The sequence below is a fragment of the Cyprinus carpio genome, unplaced genomic scaffold (assembly GCF_018340385.1).
Source record: "Cyprinus carpio isolate SPL01 unplaced genomic scaffold, ASM1834038v1 S000006628, whole genome shotgun sequence".
Lineage (NCBI taxonomy): Eukaryota > Metazoa > Chordata > Actinopteri > Cypriniformes > Cyprinidae > Cyprinus > Cyprinus carpio.
Window position 1 is genome coordinate 893654 of NW_024879260.1, and position 13040 is coordinate 906693.

The 13040-nt window shown below is 36.1% G+C and overlaps 1 pseudogene; it reads left to right on the forward strand.

Moving 5' to 3' along the window:
- Positions 1–1574: 1574 nt before the first annotated feature.
- On the forward strand, positions 1575–12818 carry LOC122144279 (annotated as a pseudogene).
- The last annotated feature ends 222 nt before the right edge of the window (positions 12819–13040 follow it).

The following is a 13040-nucleotide window of genomic DNA, read 5'->3' on the forward strand; positions in this document are numbered from 1 at the left end:
TTAGCTGGTATTTCATGTATTTGATGTAAAGCAGCAATTTAAACAGAAAATATGCTGGCTGCGTAAAACTTGTCCTGTTTAATTTATATATATATATCAAAAAAAAATATATATATATATTTCTGTAGTGTCAGAAATGTAACCTAAGCATGTATGTATAAATATTTAGCATTTTGTTACAGGACAGCCATTTTTTTCCCAAGTGTCCGCCTTTGAAGAATCAAACTTTTTTAGAGGATTTATTGCACTTCCTGTATTTCTGTTTGTATCCATTTGGAAGTGCAGTGCCATAAAGTTTCTCTTGGACATGATCGGCAGTTCTCTGTGCCTAAAGTCAGTGGCTTCTCCAAAGCCGTGTTGATTCCAAGGTGTGATCTGGTAATTGTACTGCACTGAATTCTGACTAGAATGGTTGTGTGGCAGTTTTCATCACAAGCACTTTATTCATTACACCACCATGCTGAGGTGTCACATGCTATGTGGGGAAGAATAATATATTATTTCAAAGACAATCACATTCTAAACAGGTTAAATCAATAAAAGTATTTTCAGTAAAGTTTGTATGGTGTGGTCACTTTTGATTAAGTGGAACGGGTCATTTTTGTAAACTACAGTATATATGAATATCAACGCATTAGTATAACTAAATTTATGGTGTTTTTTTTTTATGTAGTTAGGCAATTGAATGATAAAAAATATCTTACCATTATTTATAAAAATCAAAGGCATTTACGTAAAAATCAGTACCAAAAATTATATTTCAAATCAGTGTTTTTTTCAAGCCTTTTATTCAACATGTTAAGGAATCACCGTTGCCACCAAAAAAAACACAGGGAAAAGGTCTCAAAAATTGGACCCTGAAATATTTTTTGAAGCACCAAAATGCGCATAGGTTATAATTTCCGAAGGATAATGTGACAACGGGACTACTGAAATTTTAGCTTTAGCCATCACAGGCATAAATTACGCTGTTTACAATGTATTAAAAACAAAACAGTTGTTTATGTAAATTGTATTATCACAATATTAATGTTTTTAATATATTTAATTCAAATAAAAGCAGCCTAGTAAGAGAACCTGTATTAAAAACGTTAAAATCTTGCCCACTAAACCAAACTTCTGAACGGTTTGGTATATGGATGGATGTTAACTAAAAATCGTTTTAAATTTCCAAGGGCTAGGGCTATATTTCTTTTGGAACATGAGGTGAACATAAGATGTCCTGAAATGTAAGTAAGTTATTGTCCCATCTTCTGTAATTTGGCTTTGTGCCATTAGGTGGTTTGTTTCATTCAAAACATATTAGATGAAATCACAAAACGTGGTACTATTAATTTTTGAAATATATTAAGCAATTTAAAAAAATTAATTTTTAAGTGACGACACTTTCATTTGCAGCCTCATCATCCTATTTATTTAAATAATCATCGAGCTTGTAATGTATAAAAATTTACATTCCTCCGTCCAAAAGTTATTTGAATCCCTTGTCTCTAATGATCAGTTAGATTTACAAGCTACGAGTTTAATATCTATACATTACGAAGATCGAATAGCTCTAGGCGGAGCTTGGGGGTCTCACTGGTCTCGGGAAAACATAATTTTAATGCACCATGAGGCACATTATATTTTATTGTTGTATCCAGGGTAAAATATCCAATAACAGCTATACTTCACCTACACTGCGATCGAGCTCTCCCGTGATCGACGCAGCTTCTTCTGCTCGATATTAACGTACCGGCAGCGTTCGCGAGAGTCCAGAACTCTGCGCGTGGACGGTCTGTGAGTACGAGGTGGGCCCAGGCTGTCTGGACTATAATGGGAGCCTTCTAGTTTTGTCAGTGTAGGTGGGCTGTAATGGTTCAGTCCGAGGTGCGAACACCTTTGGGACTGAGCATCTCTTCTGTCATACGTAAGCGTGACTGACTCTGTAGCGTCTCCACAGGGATCCTCCCCGGTCAGCATGCGCTCGTTGACGGTGCGACGGAGCTATTAAGATGCGCGTCGGTTTTGAAACACAGGCAGTTGAGTAAAAACAAATCAATAAAAGCCGTGATCAACAAGCGCAGTAATGTAAAGATGGCGAGACTGCTTCATAACTTGCTGTTGTTGACAGTCGGGCTGACGCTGAAGATCAGAGTTATGGGATACTGGGCTCTCATCTACGGATACCGCGCGCTATGCACGGGCGTAGCGCTGCTCAAACTTGGCTGGAATATCATCCTGCGACCGTCAACAACCTTCCAGTGGACGATTCGTGAGACACCCCCTGCGTGCCTGAATGACACGTCCTTGGGAACCCACTGTTATGTTAGAATCAAGGTAAGATGGATAGATGGTTGACAGGAAATGAAAGCATGTATAGTCTACATAAATATAACTTAGCTTTTTTAATGCTCAGATGTTGCTCTTTCATTTTTTTTTTTTCTTTGAAATATAAACTTTGCCTCAGATGTTCCTTAGGAGAAATAAATCAAACGATTGCTGAGTAACTATAAACATAAATGCAGGTAGCCCACATAATTTCATCTTAAAAGAATTCCATGAAAAATATTAGTGCATTGAGTTGTTGATGTTTTCAGGTTTGGTATCTTGCCAAACCTGAGCACAGTTTGAGATATTGTTGAGAACAATGTTGAGATTGTTGATGAGATACATTAAATCACCTGGTGTTTCACTAGAAGCAGAAGATCAAGCAAAAGTAGGCTATCAATTTATACTCCTTTTAGCCTCATTGGTCTCTAAGAGAAAAAATTAAATGGATAGATCACCAAAATAAAAATTCTGTCATAATTTTATCATCCTCATGTCATTCCAAACTCTCTTTCTTTCTTTCAAAGAACATTTACATTTATGCTTTTTGCCAGATGTTTTTATTCAAAGCGACTTACATTGCTTTCCCTGGGAATTGAACCCATGACCTTGGTAGCATAGCACAATTCTTTATAGGGGGAAGGAAAGCCCTAAAGATATTTAAGGAAATGTCTTTTTTTTTGGAGGAATGTAATCCAGCAGTAACTCACACCTTTTGCTTGCCAGCATTCTTTAAAATTTCTTCCATTTATTCAGCAGAAGAAAGAAAGTCATACAGATTTGAAACAACATGAGGGTAATACAGTTTTCATGTTTGGGTGAGCTATGTTTTTTCTTAAGGGAACTATCACTTTACAGGGATCTCATTTGTGATTTTTCTTTCCCATGGGGCTGCTCCAAGAAGCAAGCAGTTTCCATCACTGAGCATCTACTGAGCAATGTCTTGCAGCAGACAGCAGAGTGATCAGTTTCCCACTTGGCTGTCCACTGGAGTGGTGCTGAAAACAGCTTAGGCAGTCCCGCTCAGGATAGATGTGATGAGTATATACTGCAGAGCTTTGAACATAACATTCACACATTAGGTACTCTGCATCTGCACTTTTTCTAAAAACGTTAGCATCCCAGGTGAAAAGAAAAAAGTACACTTCCATAATTCCACTTGCTCTATTTTTTCGGACTAGTTTTGTACTTAATGTACTAAAAATGATTATCTACTTCTTAAGATAAACTTAAGATCATCTAAGTGTACTTTACTGTTCTATTTTAGAACGCCATGAATATGAACTAAAATCCGCTTTTAACATACTATCTTTGTATTAAAAAAATTTATTTAGTCACCACTTGTAGTACATTTGAGTGTACTAGTGTATGAAAGATGGTTCCATTGTACTACAAGTGGTAACTAAATACATTTTTTAAATACAGAGATAGTATGTTAAAAGTGGATTTTTCATATTCATGGTGTCCCAAAATAGCACAGTTGAGTACACTTAGAAGGTTATCTTAAGAAGTACTAAAGAATCATTTTTAGTATAAGAAGAAAAAAAACAGAAAAAATAAAGCACATTAAGCAACATTATGGAAGTGCACTTGTTTTTCATTTGAAATCTTAGAAAACAGCCACTTTAAGTTTTGTTCCTGAGTATATAACTTTTGTAACATGGGATATACAAATGTTTCTAAAGAAAAATATTGTTAAAGTCTCTGCAACTGCTGGAATTGAGGGATTTGGTATAAAAACTCTGAAAGTAAAAAAGCAAGTGACCTTGAGGATATAATCTCATTTTTTAATGCCAAATGAAAACATTACATTTTATCAGATATTTTTTGAGGTGAGATGTTTTTCACACCCACAACTTGTTTGTATTCAAAAGGAAAGTTTTGCATTGCAAACAATGTTCTTGAAATAGCCAGACAACCAGAAGATACTATCACATGCAAATTTATGCAGGCTGTCATTTAACAGGGTACGAATTTTCCCATAAATGTCAATGGAAGATATTGCTTTAATATTAGCTGAAGCCTGCGGACACGACTTCCTCTCTCTGGTGCATTTTATAGCTCTATCAAGCAGAAAGTGATGTGAGAAAGGATTTTACATCAGGATGGACAGGCTCATGTGATTAAAGAGAACGGACTGCTTTTATCATATCCTCTGTTTATGGTGAAGAATAACTGCCTTTGGTCTCTCTATGGTTTTAGGAGTCTGGGCTCAGATTTCACTATGTTGCTGCTGGAGAACGAGGAAAGCCACTTATGCTGTTTCTGCATGGATTCCCTGAGTTTTGGTGAGACTCAAACACACTAGCACACACAAGGGAAACACTTCTCTACTGGGATGCTGCCAGGCACAGATCGGAAATATGTTGTTGTGGAATCAGTCCACATTATACACATGGAGTCATAGATAATATTTGACACTCAAACCTTCCCTATCAACACAACTCTTCAGTCAGAGTCAGAGATGTGTGTATTATTGTTATGAAAATGTAAAACAGGCAGTATAATGAATTATACAGTCCTGAAATGTGATATGGAGTGTCGTGACATTCGGACTCTCTTGGGACCAGTGAAGCTGTCGTTTCAGTGAGCTGCCAGACTGCAGAACTACGATCAGGACAGGACTGTGCCTAATTAATGTGGCATGGCTCCTTTCTGCTTCACTGGCCAATCTACTGCTCCAGAATCAGTGATGAACTCTTGGACAAGTAGAGGAGACCTGGAGGACGCCCTTTTCTTCTGACTTCTGCTCCACTTTAGTTTGGTGCATTCAAAAAGTGCAAGTCAAAGATTTCTCTCTCTGCTGAGCAATAGAGAAATGTTGAGGTTAGAATAGGGTGTGTGTGTGTATGTGTGCGTGCTAATTTAACACTCATCTAAATTCTCACATATTGGGTTTGGGTCCTTAGAGCCTTTGCTGCACTGACTCATCAGAAATCATCCATTCTGGTCTAAATTTTGTCAGTCCAATGAATTCTTACTTTCCACAAGGTCTTTGGGCATAACTTGCAGGACCCCTTCAAATATAAAGGTAGCTATATTTACATTTATACTATGAAAAAAAAAATACTTGTAATATTATTTTATATTTGGAGAATATGAACTCCTTGATCATTTAATGAATGGAAAGTTTAAAAAAAACAGCATTTATTTGAATTAGAAATGTTTTGTAACATTATAAATGTCTTTACTGTCACTTTTGCCCAATTTAGTGCATTCTTGCTGACCCCAAACTTTTGAATGGTAGTGTATAAAACGGAATAGAAATATGAAACTACGACTGTCAGTTCAATAAAATAATTGTGATTTCTTCATTCATTCTATTTACCTTTCCATGGACTCAGTTCTATACCATCTTAGTAAACGCAAAAAGGTCACACTTAAGCGGGGAAGTCGTGGCCTAGTGGTTAGAGAGTTTGACTCTTAACCCTAAGGTTGTGGGACCGGCAATACCACTACTGAGGTGCCCTTGAGCAAGGCACTGAACCCCCAACTGCTCCCCGGGCGCTGCAGCATAAATGGCTGCCCACTGCTCCGGGTGTGTGTTCACGGTGTGTGTGTGTTTACTGCTGTGTGTGTGCACTTTGGATGGGTTAAATGCAGAGCACGAATTCTGAGTATGGGTCACCATACTTGGCTGACCTTGTTACACGTTACATGTACTTATTATTATAATAACAATAAATTATGCATAATTACATGTAATTAACCCTAATCTTAACTCTAACCATATAGTAAGTATATAAAGTTATTTAATATTACTCAGTACTGAAATGCATAATTATACTATAACAAGGACACCTTAAAATAAAATGTAACCAGGTAAAAAAACAAACAATGTAGAACAGAGAGAGGTGATCTAAATGTAACAAAAATGTGTTCATGTGTAACCTATAGAATTCTCACTAAATATTTATCAAAAATCTACCCCTTGTTTTGCCAGGCTCTCCTGGCGTCACCAGCTGAGGGAAATTTAAGAGCGAGTTCCGTGTTGTTGCTGTAGATATGCGAGGCTACGGGGAATCTGACCTGCCCTCCTCCACTGAGAGCTACAGACTGGGACTACCTTGTCACTGACATCAAGGACATTGTGGAGTATCTGGGTAAGAACAGACTGCCTCCATTACCTCAGCCCTGTTTCCATTTCACATTCCAGCCCGTCTAGAGGTTTTGATGAGGCTGTTGTAGTGGTGAATGCTAATGTAGCACTCTTCCCAATAGTCTGTAATGTGAAGGTGACCCATTCACAGATGCCCTTGGCTTGTAGATTTGTATTGTCAGTTTAGGCTGCTTAAAATGAAGTCTGATTGTCTGCTTCTAGATTTCAAATGTGACACAATCACTAGTTGAGCTATGCTACAATGTGACTCCAGGACAAGTGTAGATGAACAGTGTATATCATGTCGTAGTTAAACTCATCTGTCTGCTTGCACAGAGTGGCATGTGTGTAAGCGGCTGGCGGTGTATTGTGACAGGCCGTCAATGACGCGTTATTAGGATTCATGATGATGTCTTGCTCCAGGGTCTCAGTTCCTTGACATTGGAATCACTCTATTGCAGATGGTGGAAACTTCCACCCTGGCTCACAGCAACGGAGTCATTCATCCTGAGTCAGTCCTTGATATGATACTAAATGAACTGCAGCATGATATATTATTATTGCAAAAGAAGACTTACACAGTGTAAACATTGTTATTGTGCTGTAAAATGCAAGGCCCAACATAATAGAATTATTTCCTGTTATATATTTTTTAATAAGATGAATACTTTGGGATTAAACAGAAATAGTTCTGATTTCGAAGTTTACTTAATCGGCTTTCTGTACCATATTTTATATTATTTTATTTATTTTGTATGGAGACCTGAACATGACATGCATGGACAAAGATAAACAAGATAAAGTGGCCATGAATTAATAATTTGTTTATTAATATGATTGGAAAATGATGCAAACTCGTATTGTCCAAATGTGTCGAACTACTATGCCACAGTTCCAACTTAAAACTGAATGTCGAATGGGAATTAAAAATTTTGACATTTAAATGGAAAATTATGGAGCTTTGCACGACGTGGGAAAAAAGTTGTGATTTTAAAAATGTATTTATTAATTCCCTCATTTTAATTTAGTTAACATGGCCATGTTTGGACTAATACGAGGAAAAAAATTCATAAAAAGCGCTAATGCTAATGCTAAAAAATGCTAATATTTTCAAAATATATACTGTATGTGTGTGTATTTATATATGCATGCTAAATATACACAATACACAGTTTTTTTTTTTTAATGTTGGTGAGGAAAGAGAACTGTGTCCTAGAGGTTAGACACATTGTGCTATGGTGCTTATTTGGAAAATATGAGATTGCATTGTATCTCGATCCTTTTTCCTCTGATTTTGCTACAATTTCCTGTCTTGTCTCTCACTTTCCGTATTAATTATGTGGCATATACACACACAACACCACAACAAACACAAACATGCCAGCTTCCTCCTTCTGATCCTCTCCCTTAGGATACAACAGATGTTTTCTCGTGGGTCATGACTGGGGTGGCATCATCGCATGGCTCTGTGCAATTCACTACCCTGAAATGGTGACAAAACTCATAGTGCTGAACAGCCCTCAACCCCTGTGTGTTCACTGGTAAGTGCCCTAAACATCTGACAACCAGACTTCTTGTTCTATCATGCATGCCCCAGAGACTGGTTTTAGGGATCATTAGTATGATCTGCATCATTCACAATGAAATATTGTGGTTAGGCACAGGGAATCATGGGGCTTTGCCCTCCATCTGTCTGGTGCGCTCCAGTCTGGAGGAGGAGGTAATTACAGTACAGACAGGCTTCTGGCAGAGACACGGGACCCTCTTTATAATAACACTCAGTACCTGACGAGAGTGACACGTACACGACTACACCTTTTGCTTTTCTTGTTCTTTTGAAACATATCTCCGCTTAATGGGCTGTCTTCAGTTTTAACCTTCTATTGCACGTGTTATGAAACTGATTTGATTCCATTTTCTTACATAACATGGATCTCATTACTGAAATCAAAAAAGGTACGTTGCCTAGAAACAACGCTGTGAAAAAAAATTAATCAAACGCTGATAATAAAACTAGATTGGGAAGGAAAAAAATACTGTTTTCTGTGTGTATAGTAATACAAGGAAAGTAGACATTCTCTATATTCATTGCAACCATGTCTTATTCAGTGTTGCACATTTTCTTAAAGGCAAAAAACACATTAATTAACATGCAGATGATGTATAAGACTATAAAGTTTTACATTAGAGTTTATTGACCTAACAAAAGTGAATCATGTTTTTGATGGCTGAAAAATCAATCAAATTAGCTTTTCTGAGGGCAGTTCTCCGAAGCAAAAATGTGTGTCTTCCACACAGAGTGTCATGCCAGATTTGAAATGATTTTAAAATGACTGTCAGGATGTGACCAAAAAATCTTTATCCCTTCATTATTAACCATTTCATTGCCGATTTATATGTGCGTTATGTGCTTAAAAGTGAAGCAGATGGGTTTGTTTACCCTGAAGCCACACTGTACAATGTTTGTGCTAAGTTTCCTTTTGCTTTCTCTCTTCTCTTCTTGTCCAGATTATGCCCTTCATCACCCCAGTCAGATGCTCAAGTCAAGTTACTACTTTTTTTTCCAGTTGCCATATTTCCCAGAGCTAATGCTCTCCATCAATGATTTCAAGGTGAGCTTGACTCAATATACAACCATTTTTAAAGAAAAAATTAGACCTTTTATTCAGTAAAGATGCAAGAATTGATCAAAAGTGACAGTAAAAGCTTATTGCTACCAAAAAAAATTAATAAATTGTTCTTTAGTATTTTCTATTCATTAAAAATCATTAAAATCTTGATTTCCATAAAAACATTATGCAACACACATGTGATAATAATAAGAATGGTTCTTGAGCACCAAATTAGCATATTAGAAAGATTATGGCTGCTAAAATTCAGCTTTGCCATAATAGGAATTAATTACATTTTAAAATCTATTAAAATAGAAATTAGTTATTTTAAATAGTAATAATATTTTTTTTTTACTGTATTTTTGATCAAATAATTGCAGCTTTGGTGGGCATAAGAGACTACTTTTAAAATCATTTAAAAATCTTACCAACAATGTATATACTTTGGTTACCTACGTAAAGAATTAAAGACATGAATGTACATATGTATAAACTGAGAATTACTAGAATATGTCATGATAACACCATTCTCTCTTTTTTAATTACCCATTATTTTATATAACTGACCCGCTTTTGGGTCCAGCATGTGAATTTGTTTGTGTAAGAATTATGAATACAGAGGTGAATCAGCAGGCCAAGATTATCCATCTGTCTTCAGCACATACAGCTTAGTCATTAGGAATCAGCTCTGGATACACATTAGTTTTAGTGTGCTGATGATTTTATGCATATTATGCATTCTAATTGCCCAGCTATAGTACTATTGTTGAAATACATATTTAAATAATCCAGTTTGAAGTTGTCTAGTATAATATGAAGAGGATATTTATGACAAGTAAAATATTTCAACCTTTTTGCTCAGCTGCCTTTGTAAAATAAAAAAAAATAATAAAAATAAAAAACATTTATTTTGCATAGCATGTATAAAATTAATGTTTTTGTTTTTTTAGTTCTATTTTGATGTGACCAGATTGAATTATGGAACCCTCTTTATATAAAGTGTCTTTAACTACTATGTACTTATAATGAAATTAATAATTTGATACAGTGCACTTATTGTCTACATGTTTTATGTTTTAAAAATGCCCCTGCATGTAACTACATCTGTAATCTTCAGTTACATCTTGATTACACTGCATATTGGACCTAACAATTAATGCATTTATTTAGACAGAGTAGTTAAAGCCATCTTATATATAATAGGACTGAATTCTTCAAGCTCATTCTGCTTTTTCATGTGGATTTTCAGGCGCTGAAGAGTCTATTTACCAGCCGCAGCACAGGTATCAGCTGTAAGGGCCGGTGGCTCACCACAGAAGAACTCGAAGCATACCTGCATGCCCTCTCACAGCCAGGGGCCCTCAACTGGGGCCCTCAACTACTTCAGAAATGTCTTCAGGTGCCTGTGTGTCTCATTTAAAAAATCGGTGTATTTTTCTTTTTCATACAGCTTTGTAGGTTTCTTGAATGCCAAAAAAGCTGCTTAGCTAATTTTACAGAAAAATATCGCCTTCTAGTGTCTTAAATGTATATTTATATTTATTTAATATTATATATTTATTAACTTTTTGAGAAGTAGCTGATGTTTTTGCCTCAGCAGTAATGCTTATAACAGATTTGTTTAATTGCTTATAAAGAAAAAATGTGATGTGTATTTCAAAATGTTATGGACATGACAGCAAAGAAATCTATAACATCATGACTTAGACAAAAATGAGAACTAAATTCATAAGTGCATATGTCCCTGCCAAGATGGAGAGATATTGATTTCATGCTCTCTGAGCCTGTGCATGAACAGCAGTTAATTCACTGCCAATGCTGTGAAGATATTCTTTCAAAATTAGTTAATATCAGCACCAAATCAACTGCTGGGTGTCAAATGGATGTTTCAGTTAATTTTTTAACAATTGTGGACACCTTGGTGTAAATACTCTGCTTTAATTTGCTTGCGGAGTGCATGTGTTAGGAGCATGTGAGACGTGCATGCATGACTGAGCCCTCCATCTGCTCCTAAAGCACACTTTGATTATGTCTCAGGGCAGAGCTGTGCTGACTATTTGTGTGTGTGTGCATGAGTGGGTGTGTGTGTAGGTGGGCAGGTGGGTGTGTGTAGGACGGTGCTGACATAACAGTTTCTACACAAACTAGGAACACATAAGTCCATATCAGAACTGAGGAGAGGAGGGTGTCCAAACCTTTTAAAATGTTCTAACATCTATTTAACTAACTCGTCTGTGTGTATTGGAGTTTTTAGGGCTGTCAGAGAGAAATATTATAGAGACAAAAAAAATAAAATTTGATTTGTATTTTTTAGCACCATCAGTGTAGAATACTATGAAGAATAGTATACTATAAGAATACTTTGCATCATCTAAAAGTGGATAGAAAAAGGTACACCTAATGTTAAGTCAATATTGGTTTCAGTGCAGTAATAAAAACAAGTTAATATATATATTTTTAATTAGCTGTTTAGTTAAATATTTTCTTAAACAACTTTTTCATAATGATGGATGTGGAAATTCAATATTTGTATTTTGTTTTCCATATCTTGACTGACAGGTTCTCATGTTGCCATGTTGAGGGAAATCGGGAGTAAGTGCAGAGGCATTGAGCGCTGTGTGAACATGATGCTTACTGTGGTTCTAGACTAAATATAAACATGTATTTACTCATCTAACCTGCACCAAAACAGATTCAGTGTTCCTCAAAATGAATAAAAAGTCTCAAATGCAAACTCAGAATATTATACAAACCTGCAATAATTAAATGTTAAAATAAGACAAATATCATTTATGTATTTAATCCTATTTTATTAACCAGTGGCTAATGACATTCGATGATTCAATTCCACCATACTAAGCAAAAATGACATTTGTGTTTCATTTTTTATATTGATGAATAGTGTTCTCCTGCGTCATATTCTTCATGCAATTTGTTGAAGCTGTGCCCTCTACTGTACAGACATGAATTTACATTTCCTTCAGCCTGAGGCAAAATTCATTTCACTTTGTTGTGTGAAAGTGCTTTTACATTTGTAAAGATTTTTTTTTTATTATTAAAAACAAACAAGGAAAGCCCTGCTAGATTTAAAAAGTAGCTCAAAAGTAACGTAACGGATTACCTTCCATAAAAAGTAATATAATTAGTTAGGCTACTTTTTTCGGGAGTAAGCCAATATTGTAATGCATTACTTTTAAAAGTAGCTTTCCCCAACACTGTGTGGCAGTGTGTTCTTTTACACGCTGGCAGCTCACAATCCAGTGTTTCAGAACAGCTCATATCACAATAAATAAATCCTAACTGTAAACTATAGGTCAATAAAAGTATAATGTTCATTAATATGAAAATAAACACATATTGGTTATTTTGTGCAATGTCTATTCAATGTTTTACCCATCTACAACATATTTTCATCTGCAAGATTTTTTCAGCAAACAATATGTCCAATTATTTAAGAAAATTTGAATCAGCTGACAGCCATTATTTTAGTATTATTTGTAATCCGCAGTGTCCTCCCACTGAGTCAGAGTGAGGTGAAGTCTCCTGTATTGCTGCTGTGGGGAGAACGAGACGCCTTTCTGGAGCAGGACATGGCCGAGGCCTGCCGCCTGTACATCAGAAACCATTTCCGCCTCAACATCATCTCTGGAGCCAGTCACTGGCTTCAACAAGACCAGCCCGACATCGTCAACACACTCATATGGACTTTCATTAAGGAGGGAGAAGGCCGGAAAAAAACTACAGGAACTTATAATGGGGTCCTTCTCCCTCTGAGCTCACCTGAAGAGGGGACCAGGGAAAAAAAAGATACAGACACAAATCAAACTTCAGTGAAGCGGAAAAAGAACAAAAGCACATTTCAATCAGAGGGGTTGCTTAGAGAGTAGTGTGTTTAATCTATTTTTCTCAAGTTTGCACATGACATTCGCCTTAAGGTTTCTTGGTGACAGTGTTTAAAAGTGTGTTGCAAAATATCTGTGAGTAAGCTGTATTGTGTGGTGCCTTTCGACATTTTGCAG